Raw genomic sequence first — 15,352 nt, 5'->3', positions numbered from 1 at the left:
GAGGGGAAGGAGGAAAAGAAAAAAAGAGAAAGGAGAAAGGGAGGGAAAAAGCGAAGAAAGAAGAGAGGTGGAGAAAGGACCGAATATGTTAGTGAATAAAAGAAGTAATGCACTAAATAATGTGCAATCTGATCTTTCAAAATACCATCACATTATCTGATCGACACTTTCAACCCTTCAAGAAGTAATTCTACCCCACTTATGATTGCTACTCGCAGTCTCTGAAAGCTCAGATTTACCACGCTTTGAATTATGAAACAAATTGCTCTAAAGCAGGAAAACAAATAAAACAGCAGCACATAAATCTTAATTGTATTGCATTCACGTGTACTTTTCAAATTTAAAATATGTCTTTGAAAAACACAGTTAAAATAATTATCTGGTAGAACCAGTTATATGAAGCTCAGTTTGGGAAGGAAGTTTATGCCGGCTCTTGTGTCTTTATATGAAGAGCTTCTCATTTTCATCTTCCGTCTTATAACTTCAGGGTACCACCTTTTTCTTGTTAATGATGACTATCAATCAAGGGTGTTTCTTAAAAAATAAACTTTTATTACAGGTTGAAGCAGGAATGTCCCCCAAAAGACTCATGTGTTGAAGGCTTGGTTCCCCAGTGCGGTAAGGGTCAGATGTGGGGTTTTACAGAAGCCATTGGATCATGAGGGATCTGGCCTAATCAGTGGATTAATCCATTGATGAATTCATAATTTAATGGCATTATTGGAAGGTGATGCAAACTTTGAAGAGGGGGGGTTAATTGAAGAAAGTAGATCACCAGTGGTGTGTGCTTAAAGGGTATATGGTATCCCTGGACCCTTCTGTGCGCTCTCGCTCTCTTCCCCACCCCACCCCCCACACCCCTTCCTGGCTACCATAAAGTATGCAGATCTGCTTTACCATACCCTCTCCACCAGGATGCTCTGCCTCATCACAGGCTAAAAGCAATGTCGCAAACCAATCATTGACTGAAATTTCAAGCCAAAATAAAGTGTTCCTCCTTTATTTTTTTAAGATACTTTTAGTTGTAGATGGACACATAACTTAATTTTATTTATTAATTTTTATGTGGTGCTCAGGATTGAACCTAGGGCCTCACACGTGCTAGGCAAGCGCTTATCTCGGAGCTACAACCCCAGCCCCAAACCTTTCCTCCTTTAAGTTGCTTTTCTTAGATATTTGGTTACAGCAACAGAAATAGTCAGTTCTTATACATGCAAGTTTGTTTTCATACAAGTGGAATATTCACAATTTTGTTCTTATACGATGGAATATTCACCTAAAATGTAAAGCTTTCTTTTAAATGCTAATATCCTGAAATGAGTTTCTTCGGGCTAGAATGAGAAGTCTCTGCACCAGCTATCTTTCTTCTATAGTTTTTTTTTTTTTTTCATCAATTAAAAGCATGATTTAAAAAGTGGGGCTGGGGGTATAACTCAGTGGTAGAGCCCTCACTCAACATGTATTATGCCTGGGTTTGATCCCCAGCACTACAAGAGAAAAATAGACAAGTAACTAAGTAAATTCGTCCCTCAGTACCAAGTTCTTCACTAAACACTGATAATGAATCATCATCTTGTCTTGTTATCCCTGAGTGTCCCGAAGAATAGGCGGTTTGCTGATGCCCTAACCTGGCTGCAGAGTTGATGGATTTCTCAAAAGGCAGAGACACAGAACCACACCCAGCAAATCCAATCTGTTCATGGGCTGGATCCGCCTTTTGTTTTCATAGTGGCTACCAGAAATAATGAACTGCCACTCTGAGTCTTTTCTCTGCACTTCCAGAAGTAACTTTTTCCTCACAATGTGAAGCTTCTGCTCATGATAAAGGGCCTCATGATATTGTCAAAGGAATTAGATCATAAACATACCAGCTGTGGAAGGAAAACCCAAGGAGACCAAAAAATGCTTCACCTTTTGTGTTTCCTTCTATGCTCAAACTGATCTGCAGGCCAAAGAGAAGTTTTATTCTGGGAATATTTTTTCAGGAATTCTACTCTCTCTCCCACATGGCACCCTGCACCCTAAAAGAGCTTCCTCTGGTGATTTGCCAATAATTAAATATCTTTCACAGAGGAAAAGTAATTAAAGAAAACTAACTTTTACATGTATATACTGTGGCAAGTGCTAGACACCTTTCACATGAATACAACAGTAAGAAGTAGACATCATTGCCCTCATTTAAACCATGTTGAAAGCCACAGCCCAAGGGGCCCCAGCAAACTTCCAGCTGCCAGCAATCTTCCAGCTGCCAGCAATCTTCCAGCTGCCAGCTGATGATTGGCTCACAGTGGCCCCAGCAAACTTCTAGCTGCCAACTGATTGGCTCCTCTGTGGTGATGCTCATTGGGTTGTTTCCCCGCCCTTTCAGACCATGGAGCTGCTCATTGGGGGACTTTTTTGGCTCCGCCCATGCGACCCAGCCAATTGGCCTCAAGAGCAGGAGGAGTGGGGGAGGTTGAGAGGCTTGTGGGAAGCTGGTGGTGGCAGTAGGGCTCTGAGGGTTTTCCTGAAGAGCTGTGTGGTGGTATGTGTGTGTTCTAAAAATAAAGTTCGTTTCTTTTGACAAGTGGCTCCTGAATTGTGCCCAGCCAGATTGCTGCAAAACCAGAGGAAACAGAGACTTGAAAGGAACAGAACACTCTCCCAGGCTCAAATAGATGGAAGGGGTAGAGTACGCTTCTTAACCCAGACCTGACCTAATAAATTATTCCATTCTGTACCACAGAGCAAAGTCATATGATAAGCCCATAAGTTATTCTATTCTGTACCACAGAGAAAAGTCATATGATGAGCCCATGCTAAGAAAGAAATGACTAGTATATAACTTTTCCATAAATATCAGGTCTTAGTAGGAAAAAATAGAAAATAATACTTGGTAACTATAATAGGAAACTGTAACCCTCTAAAGAACAGAGTATACAGAAAGAAACTTGGGGCAACAAAGACACCTGTATCCCAAGTTCTCTCTGAATACTTCTGTAACCTCAGGTATGATCAAAGTAGAAATTCTTCTGCCAACTAGCACTACCAAGTGATGATCAAATTGAGTTCCCCAAGAACCATAACAAGGCAGGTAAATCCTGAAGTTGATGTTTTGTTAGCTTCCGGAAAACCAAAAAATCATGGCCAGTTTAATGTGGTTGGGATTGCCCCATTCCCAAATAAGAGGGACAGGATAAGGCACAGGGACCTAACCCAGACCAACCTGGCCTCTTGAGTCTTCACAGAGCTGTCCAGTAGAACTTTCTGCAATGTTGGAAATAGACTTCATCTGCTCTATCTAGTAAAGTAGCCACTAGTCTCCTGTAGGTACTGAGCACTTGAAATGTAGGAACCGAATTCACTATTTATTTAATTGTGTCATTAAGTTGAAATAGCCACATATGGTCAGCCGCTGCCATATTGGACAGATTAGATTTCCTGGCCATATGGAAGTACCTCACCATGACATCTTCCCTCATGTGTTGATCACCCAGCTTCAACCTAAGCCAGACACAGACCCAAAAGCTCAGCCTGAAGTAGACCTGGATTGACAAAGTATCATTAAAAAGGAAAGATGTATGACTATATCTTTTTCCCCCATATCCTCACCATCACTTATTGTTGTGTTTTTTTTTTTTTGGTTTGTTTGTTTTTTGGTTTTTGGGGGGTTTTTTTTGTTTTGTTTTGTTTTGTTTTGTTTTTGGTGCTGGGGATTGAAACCAGGGCCTTGTGCATTCAAGGCAAGCACTCTATCGACTGAGCTATATCCCCAGCCCCCTGTATTCTCAATAGCTGCCATTCTCACTGGAGTGAGATAAATCTTAGAGTAGTTTTGATTTGCATTTCTCTAGTTGCTAGAGATGCTGAGCATTTTTTCATATATTTGTTGATGGATGGTATAGCATCTTCTGAGAAGTGTCTCTTCAGTTCCTTGGGTTATTTGTTTTTTTGGTGTTTAGCTGTTTGAGTTCTTTATATACCCTAGAGATTAGCACTCTATCTGATGTGTGAGGGGTAAAGATTTGCTCCCAAGATGTAGGCTCTCTATTCACCTGACTGGTTGTTTCTTTTGAAAGAAAAAACTTTTAGTTTGATCCCATTCCATTTATTGATTCTTGATTTTAATTCTACGCCACAGGAGTCTTATTAAGGAAGTTGGGGCCTAATCTACCACATCATGGAGATTAAGGCCTACTTTTTCTTCTATTAGACGCAGGGTGCCTGGATGTATTCTGCCTGCTCCAGTACTCAGCAATGAGGCACAAACAGGATGATTTCCTCGAGGGCCTCTGGGGTTCTGGCTAAATTCAGAAAGATTGGGGTGGAAGGACTAAAACGACCTCTGGAGATGTGTGAGTGGGAGTTGAATGTCAACCCAAAAGTTTGCTGGGGGGTGGGGGGGAATGGTATCCTTATAGGTGACCCAGAACTAGCAGAATGAGTATTCAAGAAAAGTCATATGTAAAGAAGGCCAAGAGTGGACCCTTGACAGATCACCTCTCTGGCCCTGGCTCTGCACTTGATACGGTCTTAAAAAACAAAATGGTTATGTTAAATTGTGGTCATTATGGTACACTCTAATCCAATATAACTATCATAAGTGGAAATGTGGACACAAATGGGTACATAAGAAAAGCCATGTAAAGACAGAAAAGATAGCCAGCTACCACCCAAGGAGAGAAGCCTCAGAAGAGACCAACCCTGCTGACACCCTGAGCTCAGACTCCCAGCCTCCAGAGAAAATAAACCTCTGTTATTTAACTCATCCCCTCTGTGGTCTTTTGTTTTAGAAGCCCTAGCAACTACCACAAGTGCGTCTGCAAGAAACAAGCCCAGAGGGTGAGTATAAAACTGATCCATGAGGGATTTTTATGTCACACTAAGAATTTAAAATGCATATTGTGTGTATATATGTGACTGCATGACCAATATGATTCTGCAACCTGTACACTCAGAAAAACGAGAAATTATATCCCATCTGATTCAAACATATGATATTTGAGGTCATTATACTGTCATGTGTAACTAATTAAAACAAAATTTTTAAAACATTTAAAAAAATTAAATTAAAAAAAAAGAATTTCAAATGCATCTTAACCCTTGTAGGGTTTTAGGCAGGGAAGTGGAATGATCTGATTTGCATTGTTTTAAGTTTATTGCTTGTGTTGACCTTGTCCTTAGTCACTTGCTCATATTTGGCTTGCTAGTCTCCAGTCTTGGTTATGACTTGATTTTACCCCATGGTGGAAAGTACAGCTGTAATAGAATAGACAGTTATACTTTAAGTCTCTGATGTTTGCCACAGGTCAGTAGACAACCCTATCCTAACATGTTTTAAAAGCCTGTGCTTGCTGCGTGTGGGTCAAACTTGATTATTTTGTATTCACTGAATAAACATCCCTAAGTGCCTATGTGACTCCAAGGTAGAAAGAGTTCGTCAAAAGGGGAGGGGCATTAACTCTTTCAGGTCACTAGGGTACCATTTAATGCATTATTGCAAATGCACTTTTGAATAAATAGCAGGTTGTAAGAGGAATTGAGACAATTAGCCTCCTTAAGCTGACTTAAAAAAAAAAAACCTGAAAGAAGCAGCTCTGAGCCATATGCAGGATAACTATGATGCAATGAGGCTTTAAAATAAAAATAGACCAGAAAAATTATATGCAAATAAGTGTTGTCATTTTAGGAGTCAGTTTGCTTATTCCAAAATTCTTTGAAGTTGCTTGGTGTACTTTAAAAGCCCTTCTTTTCAACCTGCCTTCAGAGATGGCTGATGAGACCCTACCCACATCCTAGTCCTTGGGTCTCGCTGAGAATTCAGTCTAAAGTCAATATAAGGGAGAATCTGCTCCATCTGAAGAGAAAAGAGCTCACTGTGGCACTTTCTAGAAGTTACAAGAATATGAGAACCAGGCTTTTGAGAGGATGGAAGACCTTCACCTAAGGGTGCCGCCTATCACCTGCACTTGGATATTCACCTTGAAGAATAATGAGCTCTTATATGTACTTGACATCTTCAGTATTGTGTTGATTTCTTTATTTTTACAATTGATATGACTCAGGAAGGGCCAGGTGCTGAGGAAGAGATGGAAGGATATAAAGATGTTACCTGAACAACAAGATCATAGATATGCTGTAGCACACATGTGCCTTCTGAGAGGGCAAAGCCTACTCTCTATGGATCCCTTACTTTCAGCCAGAACCCAGTGCTCCCAACTGGTGCTTTTTTAGTTCCTTAACTTTGACTTTTCCTTCATACACTTTCCTCCAAATATGATTATTTTTCTCCCTTTGCATGATTAAGACTTGCCTCTTCTCTCAGGCTGATTCTACTAATTCCTTTGTTAAGTCTTCTCTAATCTCCTCAGTAAGAAATGACCCAGGCTTTCCTAAATTCCCATAGCCTCTCCTTTGCCCTTAAAGCAAAATCATCCTTCGGCTAAAGGATGAGTTTCCTAAAGTGATGATCTATGTGCCATAGATTTTGGTATCCACCAATTCCTAAAACAATGACTGGCATGAGGCATTAAAGACTTTGAATCCGTCAATTAAGAAAGAAAGAAAAGCAAGAAATGTCTTCTAATGTAACCTAGTTTGGGGCATGAAGGACATGAACAAACTGTGATAGCGTAAGATCAAGATCTGAAAGGAAAGAAGCACACCAAAAAGCCGTGAAGTCGTGAGGAAATAGCCTCACACAATTCTGAGTCCGAAAGGCAGACATAGACCAAGACATCTGAAAAACAAAACTAACTGTTCAGACACAGAACACAGAAATAAAGGAATCTTTGATGACAAAGCCAGTTGTTGTTTCAGGGCCAAGTCTCTTTGCCATCTTGAAGACATGATAGAAGTAAGTTGACTTCTAAATTCCATTTTTATATGATGGTTATTTACTTAGAAAATATTTTCCCATATAAATTATATTAAAGTGTTAAGTTATCTAGACAGCTTATAGTTCTATTTAATTCATAATATACCTGAAGGACACAACTAATGGAACTAGTAAAATACAATTGAGAACCAGTTATAAAATTTTAAAAGTGCTTTGAAAAAATAAGGAAAGACTTCTACTTTGGACTAACATGAACATGGTGAAAGCTCACTGTGTCTCCCATGAATCACAAGCAAAATATTCTGAGGGAAGAATAACCAATTACCTGAGAACTTACAAAATTCAATAACAGCATGTGAATTGAGTAGAAAAATCAAAACTTGAGGAATGACCAATATTGCGTTGAGTACCTTGGAGTTTGTTGTTGTTGGTGGTGGTGGTGGTATTTTTGTTTTTTGTTTTGTTTTTCTGTCTCCTATATGCCCTTAAACACTAAGGCAGACTGAATCACAGAACTACCCAAGTTTAGATAGAAAAAAAATCTCCATGAGAAACCTCTTTTTTAGCTAGAGAACTGGAGATTAGAGTAGGAGCCTATGTGATGCAGAATGGGCAAAATTCTGATTTTTTTTTTCTCTTTTCATTCTGCTGGTCTTGTCCTGAGGAAAAATCCAATTATAAGGCTGCACTCCTGTGGTGACAGTAGTAAGTAGGCAAGCACCTAAAACCCTGGAGTGGAAGAAAATAAAAACATTCCTTGGACTGAATATATGTGGAAATGATGCTGCTGTGCTCTGAACTTGCACAAGGGAATTCCCCATCATTTTTCCTTGTTTTCTCTTGACGTTTTCCTCTGAGTCACACTTGGACAAGAGAAATGTACAAAAGTGCACAGAAGGTAAAAACCCAGACTTTTAGACAGGGGTGTAGAAAAAAAAGTGTCTCAGTGTTGGAAAGCACAAGGTAAATAGTAGAGACAAGGGAAATGAGGAAAAGATGCCCTAACATGTATAAGGTTCTGGGTTCCTCCATAAGCTGAGCACACAGAAGTGATCCAAAGTGGAATATCAATGACTTTGAAAATGTGCCCAGAGTATAGCACAGATTAGGTCTCAGGCTAGTCCCTGGGGGAACACAAGCCAAACACACAGGAATAGTACCAACAAGGCTTGTAGACTCAGTGATGTCTGAATGACAGCCCATGGAAGGTAAATTGGGATTCATGCTCTAAATTGAAACAGACTGATTGCTGGTTTTCTCCAGAGGAATCTAACAGGATCAGAGCCATAGAGTCATCTAACATAATATTCAAATTTTCCAGGACAAAATCTAACATTAAAAAAATACTCTAAGATAAGAGACAGTCCATCAACACCAATGTTTATGACTAATGTTGTAATTAATAAACAAAAAATTTATTTCTTTTTTTATTTTTATTTTTTAGTACTGGGGATTGAACTCAGGGGTACTTTAACGCTGAGCTACATACCCAGTCCTTTTTTTTTTTTTTTTTTTTTTTGGTGGAGGTGGGGGAGCACAGTCTCACTAAGTAGCAGGGATCTCACTAAATACTGAGGCTAGCCTCAAACTTGTAACCCTGTCCTAGCTTCCCAAGTGGCTGGCATTACAGACATCTGCCACCGTTCCCAACTCAAACAAGAACTTCAAAGCAGCTATTAGAAGCAGATCTATTAAGGAAAGACAAACCCTCTTGAAATGAATGAGAAAATAAGACATGACTACCACGGAAATAGAAACTATAAAAACTAAAGAAAAAAATGGAAATTGTATAACTAAAAAATACTTTAAAATAAAATATTAATGAGATGGGCCCAATGGTAAAATAGAGATGATAGAGTAAAGAGTGAAGCAACTTTAACATAGAACCATAGAAATTATCCAATCTGAACAACAGAAACAAAAGATAGAGATTTGCAATGATAAAAGAAGGAAGGAAAAATTCTGCATCACCTGGAAAATGAACAATATGTTACAGAATAATCAATCAGTTACAGAAGACATAAAGGAGGAAATCAAAAAATTCTTAGAGATAAATGAAAATACAGACACAACATATCAGAATCTATGGGACACAATGAAAGCAGTGTTAAGAGGGAAATTCATTGCCTGGAGTTCATTCCTCAAAAACAGAAAACACCAAAAAATAAATGAGCTCACACTTCATTTCAAAACCCTAGAAAAGGAAGAGCAAAACAACAACAAAGGTAGCAGAAGGCAAGAAATAATTAAAATTAGAGCGGAAATCAACGAAATTGAAACAAAAGAAACCATGGAAACAATGGACAAAACTAAAAGTTGGTTCTTTGAAAAAATGAATAAGATGGACAGACCCTCAGCCATGCTAACGAAGAGAAGAAGAGAGAGAACTCAAATTACTAACATACTGGATGAAAAAGGCAATATCACAACAGACACTACAGAAATACAGAAGATAATTAGAAATTATTCTGAAACCCTATATTCCAATAAAATAGAAGATAGTGAAGACATCGATAAATTTCTTAAGTCATACAATCTGCCCAGATTGAGTCAGGAAGATACACACAATTTAAACTGACCAATAACAAAGGAGGAAATAGAAGAAGCCATCAAAAGACTTCCAACCAAGAAAAGCCTGGGACCAGATGGGTATACAGCGGAGTTTTACAAAACCTTTAAAGAAGAGTTAATACCAATACTTTTCAAGTTATTTCAGGAAATACAAAAAGAAGGAGCTCTTCCAAATTCATTCTATGAGGCCAACATCACCCTGATCCCGAAACCAAAGACACTTCAAAGAAAGAAAACTACAGACCAATATCTCTAATGAACCTAGATGCAAAAATCCTCAATAAAATCCTGGCGAATCAGATACAAAAGCATATCAAAAAAATTGTACACCATGATCAAGTAGGATTCATCCCTCGGATGCAAGGCTGGTTCAATATACGGAAATTAATAAACGTTATTCACCACATCAATAGACTTAAATAAGACTTAAATATGATCATCTCGATAGATGCAGAAAAAAGCATTCGACAAAGTACAGCATCCCTTTATGTTCAAAACAATAGAAAAACTAGGGATAACAGGAACTTACCTCAACATTGTAAAAGCTATATATGCTAAGCCTCAGGCTAGCATGATCCTAAATGGAGAAAAACTGAAGGCATTCCCTCTAAAATATGAAACAAGACAGGGATGCCCTCTCTCACCACTTCTATTCAATATAGTTCTCGAAATACTGGCCAGAGCAATTAAACAGACAAAAGAAATTAAAGGCATTAAGATAGGAAAAGAAGAACTTAAATTATCACTATTTGTGGATGATATGATCTTATACCTAGAAGACCCAAAAGGGTCTACAAAGAAACTACTAGAGGTAATAAATGAATTCAGCAAAGTGGCAGGATATAAAATCAACATGCATAAATCAAAGGCATTCCTGTATATCAGCAACAAATCTTCTGAAATGGAAAGGAGGAAAACCACCCCATTCACAATATCCTCAAAAATAATAAATTACTTGGGAATCAACCTAACAAAAGAGGTGAAAGATTTATACAATGAAAACTACAAAACCCTAAAGAGAGAAATAGAAGAAGATCTTAGAAGATGGAAAAATGTACCCTGTTCATGGATAGGCAGAACTAATATCATCAAAATGGTGATATTACCAAAAGTTTTCTATAGGTTCAATGCAATGCCAATCAAATCTCAATGGCATTTCTTGTAGAAATAGATAAAGCAATCATGAAATTCATATGGAAAAATAAAAGACCAGAATAGCAAAAGCAATTCTAAGCAGGAAGTGTGAATCTGGAGGTATAGCGATACCAGATTTCAAACTGTACTACAGAACAATAGTAACAAAAACAGCAGGGTACTGGTACCAAAACAGGCGGGTGGACCAATGGTACAGAATAGAGGACAAAGAGACCAATCCACAAAATTACAACTATCTTATATTTGATAAAGGGGCTAAAAACATGAAATGGAGGAAGGATAGCATCTTCAACAAATGGTGCTGGGAAAACTGGAAATCCATATGCAACAAAATGAAACTGAATCCCTTTCTCTTACCATGCCCAAAAGTTAACTCAAAATGGATCAAGGAGCTTGATATCAAATCAGAGACTCTGCGCCTGATAGAAGAAAAAGTTGGCTCCGATCTACATATTGTGGGGTCGGGCTCCAAATTCCTTAATAGGACACCCATAGCACAAGAGTTAATAACTAGAATCAACAAATGGGACTTACTCAAACTAAAAAGTTTTTTCTCAGCAAGAGAAACAATAAGTGAGGTAAATAGGGAACCTACATCATGGGAACAAATCTTTACTCCTCACACTTCAGATAGAGCCCTAATATCCAGAATATACAAAGAACTCAAAAAATTAAACAATAAGAAAACAAATAACCCAATCAACAAATGGGCCAAGGACCTGAACAGACACTTCTCAGAGGAGGACATACAATCAATCAACAAGTACATGAAAAAATGCTCACCATCTCTAGCAGTCAGAGAAATGCAAATCAAAACCACCCTAAGATACCATCTCACTCCAGTAAGATTGGCAGCCATTATGAAGTCAAACAACAAGTGCTGGTGAGGATGTGGGGAAAAGGGTACACTTGTACATTGCTGGTGGGACTGCAAATTGGTGCGGCCAATTTGGAAAGCAGTATGGAGATTCCTGGAAAAGCTGGGAATGGAACCACCATTTGTCCCAGCTATTCCCCTTCTCAAACTATTCCCTGAAGACCTTAAAAGAGCGTACTATAGAGATACTGCTACATCGATGTTCATAGCAGCACAATTCACAATAGCTAGACTGTGGAACCAACCTAGATGCCCTTCAATAGATGAATGGATAAAAAAAAAAATGTGTCATTTATACATAATGGAGTATTACTCAGTATTAAAAAATGACAAAATCATGGAATTTGCATCGAAATGGATGGCATTAGAGCAGATTATGCTAAGTGAAGCTAGCCAATCCCTAAAAAACAAATGCCAAATGTCTTCTTTGATATAAGGAGAGCAACTAAGAACAGAGCAGGGAGGAAGAGCATGAGAAAAAGATTAACATTAAACAGGGACGAGAGGTGGGAGGGAAAGGGAGAGAGAAGGGAAATTGCATGGAAATGGAAGGAGACCCTCATTGTTATACAAAATTACATATAAGAGGATGTGAGGGGAAAGGGGAAAAAAAACAAGGGAGAGAAATGAATTACAGTACATGGGGTAGAGAGAGAAGATGGGAGGGGAGGGGAGAGGGGATAGTAGAGGATAGGAAAGGTGGCAGAATACAACAGTCACTAGTATGGCAATATGTAAAAACGTGGCTGTGTAACCGATGTGATTCTGCAATCTGTATACAGGGTAAAAATGGGAGTTCATAACCCACTTGAATCAAATGTATGAAATATGGTATGTCAAGAGCTTTGTAATGTTTTGAACAACCAATAATAAAAAGAGAGAGAGAGAGAGAGAGAGAGAGAGATTTGTGAAACAACCTCAATATTTCAACATCCAGGTTATCAGAGTACCAAAAGGAGAAAAGATTAGTGCAGAAAAAACATTTGAATAGTGGCTAAAGTTTCCCTAGATTAATGAAAGACATAAATTTACGTATTCAAGGTTGGTAAACACTAACTGAATAAACTCAAAGAAAAACGATCAGACATCATAATCCAATTGTTGAAACCATTTTTCAAGGAAAAAGCTCTGTAATAACAGAGTTATACAACCCATTAAATATAGGAGAACAAAGTAGCAAATGATTAAAGATTTCTCATCAGAAATCATGGAGAATGAAGTACAAAGGAATTAAATTAAATTAAATACTGAAATAAAATTAAATTAAATACTGAAATAAAAGGACTGCCAACCTAGAGTCTAATATCCAGAGAAAATATCCTTCATGAATGAAAGAAATGGGGTATAGACATACTCAAACAAAGAAAACTAATAAAACTCATAATCAACACATCTACTCTAAAATACCATGGAAAGTGGTTCAAGCAGCAGAGAACTCTTAACAGAAGGAATCTTGGAACTAAAATGATAGGAAAAGATTTACATGGAAACACTATTCAAGAGAGCTGGGAGGGCTATATTGAATTAAAACAAAAAAGATTTTAGAGCATGCAAAACTATCAAGGATAAAGGACATCACATAACATTCCAGAAAGGTAACAATTTTAAATTCGTTTGCACCTGAATGCAATCATGAAAAGCACACAAAATAAAAGCTAATGGAACCAAAAGAAACAGAAAAATCCACATTTGTATTAAGAACCTCCCAACACTTCTATCCACTTCTATTTCAATAATCAATAGAATTAATAGACATAAAATCAGAAAAATATAGAGGAACTGAACAACACTATGACCAAGGGTACCTAATTGGCATTTATTAAATACTTCACCCACAGCACCAGAATACATTTGTTTTCAAGAGCACATGGAACTTAAGCAAAGAGAGACTATATTGCATCTTTTCCAAAAAAACTTTAATAAATTTAAAAGAATTTAAATCATATAAAATACGTTCTCTGATCATAATGGAATGAAATTGGAAATCAATAGCACAAATACTTGGAAAAAATCCCCAAATGTTTGGAAATTAAACAATATAGTTCTAAATAACTCATCGGTCAATAAAAGTCTAATGGAAATTAGAAAATATTTTTTTAGTTGTAGATGGACACAATATCTTTATTTTATTTATTTATCTTTATGTGATCCTGAGGATGGAACCCAGTGTCTCATATGTGTGAGGCAAGCATTCTGCCACTGAGCCACAATCCCAGCCCTAGAAAATATTTTTAACTGAATGAAAATACAACATTTCAAAATGTGTTGGATGCAGGTGAAGCTGTGTCTAAGAAGTAAATTTTATGGTGTTTACGGCTAATATTAGAAAAAAATAATTATTTCAAGTGATTAAGGTACACTTCTACTTAAAAAACTAGAAAATAAGAGCAAACTAAAACCCAAGCAAGTAGAAGAAATTATTCCAATACCAAAAATCAATAAAAGTTAAAAAATGAAACCAAAAGTTGGTCCTATTTTTAACAAGTCACAAAATTGATGTCTCTATTCTGACGAACTAATTTCAAAAGAATAAATAGGTACAATTATTAATATTAAGAATGAAAGAGGATATGTCCCCACAAATCTTGAAAACATCAAAAGGATTATAAAGGAATGCTAAAAAAATCACTTCATAGCTATGAATTCAACAATGGGAATGAGAACAATTCCTTTCTAGAGATTCAAATGACCCAAAATCTACCGAAGAAAAAATAAGTAGCCTGGATAGTGCAATATACTGGAAAAAATTGATTCATAATTAAAATCCTTCCAACAAAGAAAACCCCATATCCAAATACTTTCTCTGGTGAATTCTAAAACTAAATGGAGAATGAATAATATTACAATAAACGATTAACTCAAACTGCATTGTAGGTCCAAAACCATCATAAAACTTGAAGACATGAAAATTTTAATGACCTTGAGTTAAGCAAAGAGTTCTTAGATACAGCACAAAAAGCATTATCCATAAGAAAAAAAAATGGATAAATCAGTCTTCATCAATACTAAAAATTAGCGGAGCATTGTGGCCCACACCTGTAATCCCAGCAGTTCAGGGGGCTTTGGCAGGAGGATCTCAAGTTCAAAGCCAGCCTCAACAACTTATCAAGGACCTAAGCAACTCCGTGAGACCCTATCTCAAAATAAATTTAAAAAAATAAAATAAAAAGGGTTGGGGATGTGGCTCAGTGGTTAAGCACTCCTGCATTCAATCCCTAGTGCCAAAAAAAAAAAAAAAGAAAAAAATATATAAAATGAAAAACATTATTAAAAGAATGAAAATACAAAGCTAAAGACTAGGAGAAAATATTTGTATAACATAACTGAAATACGACTTGCTTGGGGAATATATAAAGAACACTTCAAGCCAGAATCGGTGGTGCAAGCCTGTAATCCCAGCAGCTGGGGAGACTAAGACAGGAGGATCACAAGTTCAAAGCTGGCCTCAGCAAAAGGGAAGCACTAAGCAACATTTCAAACTCGACGAGAAAACAAAAAATGGGGGAAAGACTTGAGCAGATATTTTACCAAAGAAGACGAGCTAATGACTGGAAAAAAAAATAAATGGAAAGTATTGAACGTTAGGGAAATGCAATCTGAAACTACAATACCACTGCAATACTAACAGAATTTTTTTTAAGCCACTGATACTCTTATGCATTGGTAGTGGGAATGCACAATGGTACAGCCACTTTGAAAAACAGTTTAGCAGATTCTCATAAACCTAAATATACACTTGCCATATGACTCAGAGTCAGCAATTCCACCACTATTTTATACACAAGAGAATTGAAAACTTACTTACACACACACACACAATTCGACACACACACACAATTTGACTGAGATGTTTCTAGCTTCGTTTTATATCACTCAAAACTGGAAACTACCTAAATGTCCACTGGATGAATGGATAAACAACTGGAAGATTC

Source organism: Callospermophilus lateralis, chromosome 10 (assembly GCF_048772815.1).
Source record: "Callospermophilus lateralis isolate mCalLat2 chromosome 10, mCalLat2.hap1, whole genome shotgun sequence".
NCBI classification, from domain to species: Eukaryota; Metazoa; Chordata; class Mammalia; order Rodentia; family Sciuridae; genus Callospermophilus; species Callospermophilus lateralis.
This window is presented reverse-complemented; position numbering follows the sequence as displayed.